This window comes from Salvelinus sp. IW2-2015, unplaced genomic scaffold (assembly GCF_002910315.2).
Source record: "Salvelinus sp. IW2-2015 unplaced genomic scaffold, ASM291031v2 Un_scaffold4438, whole genome shotgun sequence".
Classification (NCBI taxonomy): Eukaryota; Metazoa; Chordata; class Actinopteri; order Salmoniformes; family Salmonidae; genus Salvelinus; species Salvelinus sp. IW2-2015.
In genome coordinates, this window is record NW_019945708.1 from 5952 (window position 1) to 12702 (window position 6751).

Genomic DNA, 6751 nt, shown 5'->3' on the forward strand with positions numbered 1-6751 from the left:
CTGGGGAAGGGGAAAGGGGATACCTAGTCAGTAGGTGAGCTGGGGAAGGATAAAGGGGATACCTAGTCAGCAGGTGAGCTGGGGAAGGGGAAAGGGGATACCTAGTCAGCAGGTGAGCTGGGGAAGGGGAAAGGGGATACCTAGTCAGCAGGTGAGCTGGGGAAGGAGAAAGGGAATACCTAGTCAGCAGGTGAGCTGGGGAAGGAGAAAGGGGAAACCTAGTCAGCTGCTCGTTGCTCGTCACTTCACTGAGTCTACTTCACCTCTTGAGATGGAAAACATGTTTTTTTTAGGAAGTTGAACGTGCTCTTTATGACAATGTTACAATTAGGTGACATAAATAGTTGTATTAAACCAAATTACCCAAAAGGAACTATTGAAGAAATGACCCTCTTATCAACTAATGGACTTCACAATAATGATATGGTGAATGAGTTTATCAGGAAGTGCATAGGAGATGTTGTACCCAATGTGACTATTAAAACCTGCCCCAACCAGAAACCATGGATAGATGGGAGCATTTGCGCAAAATTGAAAGTGCGAACCACCGCATTTAACCAGGTCAAGAAGACTGGGGAATATGGAAGACTGCAAACAGTGCTGTTATTCCCTCCGCAAAGCAATCAAGCAGACTAAACGTCGGTACAAAGTTGAGACTCAGTTGAAAGGCTCAGACACGAGAYGTATGTAGCAGGTGTTGGGGTAGGTTCCTTGTTCCTTGTCAATCATTGTCTTATTGGTGAAATCAGCAATCAGACAATATCTTCTTTAAGTAAATCAATTAAACCTTTATTAATGCAATTGCAGACAGAAGTTGACAACAGAAACACAGCACGCATGTTTCAGAGTAAGTTCTGCAAAATAAAAAAAGGTCAAAGTTACTTTAATATGCTTGCAGTCGAACCCCTAGTGATGTAACTGCCTACGTCAACACCTTCTACCCATGAGACCAAGCCCATGCATATACAGTTATACAAACTTGCAGGAGAGAACAATATTCCAGTGTTTTCTAAGGCTCGCAGTTAATTTTCATTCCCGTGTGGTTACAGTGGTTGTCTGACTTGTCTCTTATCTCTTTCCCCTCCCCTGCAGGGTTCTGTGTCTATGATCTCTTTTAGCCTTGAGGGCTTTCTCACAGAACACCCTGTTTTGACACAATAACTCACACATCTCTCAGACGTTTCTTATAAGAAGCAGAGACTAGAAAAGAACTGTGAACACATAAAACATTATAATGAAATATATATATATTGCTAATCTGTGTCCAGGACCCTATAAATGTTGTGGGGAGGTCTTTATAACCCGCCCCTCTATTAATACAACATCAGCATAATCAATTATTTATATATATATCTATATCTGCAGCCCCTATACATGACCCAAGCTGAACCCATCACAGGGTCACAGACAAACCACGGACTATAAAGGGAAAACACAGCCACCAGGAACTGACGTCTTGCTTCGCCGACAGCTACACACTTCTGAGCTCGCTTTGAGGATAATACAGTGCCACCGTCGCAGGTCCGCTATCAAGGACTTGGGCTCTCCTTCTCCGTGGCCGACGTGAGTAAGACATTTAAGCGTATAACCCTCGCAAGGCTGCCGGCCAGACGATCGCTAGCTAGCGTCCTCAGAGCATGTGCAGACCAGCTGGCTGGTGTTTACGACTATATTCAATCTCCCTATCCCAGTCTGTGTGCCCACATGCTTCAAAATGGCCACCCATTGTCCTACCTAAGAAAGCTAATAATGGTAATGAACTAAATGACTATCGCTCCCGTAGCACTCACCTCTGTCATGTAAGTGTTTGAGAAGACTATCACGGATCATGTCACCTCCACCTTACCTGTCACCCTAGACCCACAACTGCATCTTGCCATCTTTATGTAATACATGTATCACTAGCCACTTTATGTTTATATACCCTACATTACTCATCTCATATGTATATACTGTACTCTATACCATCTACTGCATCTTGCCTATGCCGTTCTGTACTATCACTCATTCATATATCTTTATGTACATATTCTTTATTTTACATTTACATTTTTAGTCATTTAGCAGACGCTCTTATCCAGAGCGACTTACAGTAGAGTGCATACATTTTATTACATTTTTACATACTGAGACAAGGAAATCCCCTACCGGCCTTTACACTTGTTAAGGTAGTAGTAAGGTAGTAGTTGTGGAATTGTTAGGTTAGATTACTTGTTGGTTATTACTGCACGGTCAGAACTATAAGCACAAGCATTTCGCTACACTCGCATTAACATCTGCTAACCATGTGTATGTGACAAATAAAATTTGATTTGATTTGAATTTGCTTACTGCCCCAATAGATCCACAGATGATGCAATCGCTGCCACACTGCACTCTGCCGTATCCCATCTGGACAAGAGGAATACCTATGTAAGAATGCTGTTCATCGACTACAGCTCAGCATTCAAACCATAGTACCCTCCAAGCTCATCATCAAGCTGTGCAACTGGGTCCTGGACATCCTGACGGGTCGCCCCCAGGTGGTGAAGGTAGGAAACAACATCCCCTCCTGTGCTCCCTGTTCACCCATGACTGCGTGGCCAAGCACGCCTCCAACTCAATCATCAAGTTTGCAGACGACACAACAGTAGTAGGCTTGATTACCAACAACGATGAGACAGCCTACAGGGAGGTGAGGGCTCTGGGAGTGTGGTGACAGGAAAATAACCTCTCACTCAACGTCAACAAAACTAAGGAGATGATCGTGGACTTCAGGAAACAGAAACACCTCTAAGGCTACTGTGTGCTCTTCTTGATGTTGTTAGGAGAATGTGACTGTGGAAGAATGGCTGTTGCTGTCTCTATCATAGGCTGAAATTCCAGGGGGGACGGGGGGGGGACACGACCCCCCCATCCTGGGAAAAATATGATTTGCCCCCCCCAATATATCACTGTAAACATAACTATGTAATTCAATAATATTAATAATACGCAATGAAAGCACTTATGCTGATTATAGACACTTAATAGCGCGTTTTTAAGTTTCAAAAGGTTGCGACCCCATGCCCTTTTCCTCACAATGGTTTGATCCACTGCCAGTTCCTTAGACGGCAAGTTAAGAGGGTTCGTATCTACTGTGTTCTAAGTTTCTGAAAATAGTTTTTAAGAAGTCACCTCTAAATTTGGCTACTGTGTGCTCTTCTTGATGTTGTTAGGAGAATGTGACTGTGGAAGAATGGCTGTTGCTGTCTCTTTATAGTGCTTTTCTAAATGTAATAAAAAGTAAATACATGTAAATATGATGTTTGAACAGGGCTGGACTTTGCAGGGTTTTTACTGGAAACCCTGTGGGTAAACATGGTGGGGATACCATGTACTTTTCTGCTTATTTATCACTTCACTGAAAGTATTGATTATGTAATAGACATGTACCACTGTCTCACCCTACACTGTTTAGTGCTAAAGAAAAGGAAGAGCGGGTTGCCTTCTTTGCTGTAGTTGAGGGCTAAATCACCATAAGAKATATTTCTATATAAATCACAAGCTCTACAGCCAGGACATTAGATCAAAYRCAGGATGACAATATTACTCTGTCGACTCTAAATGGATTCATGTTATTTCTCTCTYCTCAGGTTCCATGGTCGGGTTCCGGTTAAATGAGATACAATAAAAGTTTGTGACTTTCGTTGTGTTTTTTGCCCTCAGAATGCCCTGTATCCTTTGAAATGATCCAATCTCCTGATAATGGAGGCTAGGTTTTCAGAACCAGGAAATGTTTCAATAATACATGTACACAGTCATGTGATCAGACACACCATTGTGTGGTCACAGTCATGTGATCAGACACACTGGTTCACCCATGACTGCGTGGCCAAGCACGCCTCCAACTCAATCATCAAGTTTTGCAGATGACACAACAGTAGTAGGCCTTGATTACCACAACGATGAGACAGCCTACAGGGAGGTGAGGGCTCTGGGAGTGTGGTGACAGGAAAATACCTCTCACTTCAACGTCAACAAACTAAGGAGATGATCGTGGACTTCAGGAACAGCAACACCTTAAATTAGGCTACTGTGTGCCTCTTCTTGATGTTGTTTAGAGAATTGACTGTGGAGATGGCTTGGTGCTGTTCTCTATGTTTGCTTTTCTAAATGTAATAAAAAGTAGTAAAATACATGTAAATATGAGTTTGAACAGGGCTGGACTTTGCAGGGTTTTTTTACTGGAAACCCTGTGGGTAACAATGTGGAAGATACCATGTACTCTTTCTGCTTATTTTATCACTTCACTGAAAGTATTGATTATGTAATAGACATGTACCACTGTCTCACCTACACTGTTTAGTGCCAAAGAAAGGTTTCCTCTCTGCTGTAGTTGAGGGCTAAATCACCATAAAGGATATTTCTATATAAATCACAAGCTCTACAGTAGACATTAGTATACAATACAGGATGCACAATTACTCTGTCGTTACATACTTAACATGGATTATCTTATTATCTCTCTTATCTCAAGTTCATGGTCGGGTTCCGGTTAAATGAGATACAATAAAACTTTGTGGCTTTCGTTATGTTTTTTGCCCTCAGAATGCCTGTATCCTTTGAAATGATCCAATCTCCTGATAATGGAGGCTAGGTTTTCAGAACCAGAAAATGTTTAAATAATACATGTACACAGTCATGTGATCAGACACACCATTGTGTGGTCACAGTCATGTGATCAGACACAGCATTGTGTGGTCACAGTCATGTGATCAGACACACCATTGTGTGGTCACAGTCATGTGATCAGACACACCATTGTGTGGTCACAGTCTTGTGATCAGACACACCATTGTGTGGTCACAGTCTTGTGATCAGACACAGCATTGTGTGTGGTCACAGTCATGTGATCAGACACACCATTGTGTGGTCACAGTCATGTGATCAGACACACCATTGTTGTGGCTCCACTTGCAGTAAGAAGCAATGAGAAAGCTGTAATTGTCAACATTTATTTATTAGTCACTAGTTTATACATGTTATCTTTTTCATTTAATGAGTTATAACAATTTCAACATGTACATAATTCCAAAGTAATGACAATTACAACCTTATACAAGGAAATGATGAAGACATTCTCAGAAGAGTACAAGATATTGTTGAAACCAACATTGAAAAAGTATTGAGCTATTATCTTTAACAAAATGTGTGACAAGTGAAACCAAAGACAAGTGATCAAAATTCAAAGTAACAAAAACGTAGAAAACAATAGTACATGTTTTGAATGATATGTTGACAGTTGTATCTACAAAGTTCTATTGAACCTTTATTTTATCAGGAAGTCCCAAAGTCTCATAGAAATGCAGAAAATACAAAGGATATAATAAGGAACCAGACAATTACAGCAAACAGCCGTGTGTGTTACGTGTGTTGTGTGTGTGTTACGTGTGTTGTGTGTGTTACGTGTGTTACGTGTGTTGTGTGTGTGTGTTACGTGTGTTATGTGTGTTGGTGTGTGTGTTACGTGTGTTTGTGTGTGTTATGTGTGTTATGTGTGTTGTGTGTGTGTTATGTGTGTTATGTGTGTTGTGTGTGTTGTGTGTGTTACGTGTGTTGGTGTGTTGTTACGTGTGTTGTGTGTGTTACGTGTGTTGTGTGTGTTGTGTGTGTTACGTGTGTTTTGTGTGTTTGTTGTGTGTGTTTACGTGTGTTGTGTGTGTTTACGTGTGTTACGTGTGTTGTGTGTGTTGTGTGTGTTGATTACGTGTGTTGTGTGTGTTGTGGTGTGTGTGTTACGTGTGTGTGTGTGTTGTGTGTGTGTTTACGTGTGTTGTGTGTGTGTGTGTGTGTTGTGTGTGTTACGTGTTTTGTGTGTGTGTGTGTGTGTGTTACGTGTGTGTGTGTTGCGTGTGTTGTGTGTGTGTTGTGTGTGTTACGTGTGTTGTGTGTGTTACGTGTTGTTGTGTGTGTTACGTGTGTTGTGTGTGTTGGTGTGTGGTTACGTGTGTTGTGTTGTTTGTGTGGTGTGTTCGTTGTGTTGTGTGTGTTGTGTGTGTTGTTACGTGTGTTATGTGTGTTGTGTGTCCACCTTGCAACCATTCACCGACATCTGACTGCCACTGTGGGTAGAGTTAAGTCATAGGGCCTTCATCTTTAAAAAAACCTTTATCTAACCTAGGCAAATCAGTTAAGAACAAAATCGTATTTACAACGACAGCCTACCCGACGCTGGGCCAATCGTCATGCAGCCTGGATTCAAACCAGGTACTGCAGTGACGCCTCAAGCACTGAGATGCAGTGTCTTAGACCGCTGTGCCACTCAGGAGCCCAAATGATAGAATAACAAACGTTTACGGAGTTCCACACGGCTGTATGGGGTGGTCAGGTAGATATATAGAGGGCTGATGGTGAGGCAAGATGGGATACACACGGCTGTATGGGGTGGTCAGGTAGATATATAGAGGGCTGATGGTGAGGCAAGATGGGATACACACGACTGTATGGGGTGGTTATGTAGATATATAGAGGGCTGATGGTGAGGCAAGATGGGATAACACGACTGTATGGGGTGGTTATGTAGATATATAGAGGGCTGATGGTGAGGCAAGATGGGATACACACGACTGTATGGGGTGGTTATGTAGATATATAGAGGGCTGATGGTGAGGCAAGATGGGATACACACGGCTGTATGGGGTGGTTATGTAGATATATAGAGGGCTGATGGTGAGGCAAGCTGGTCTTCAAGAGAAAAAACATGTACCTTTGTCTGAGAACAGGTAATCTA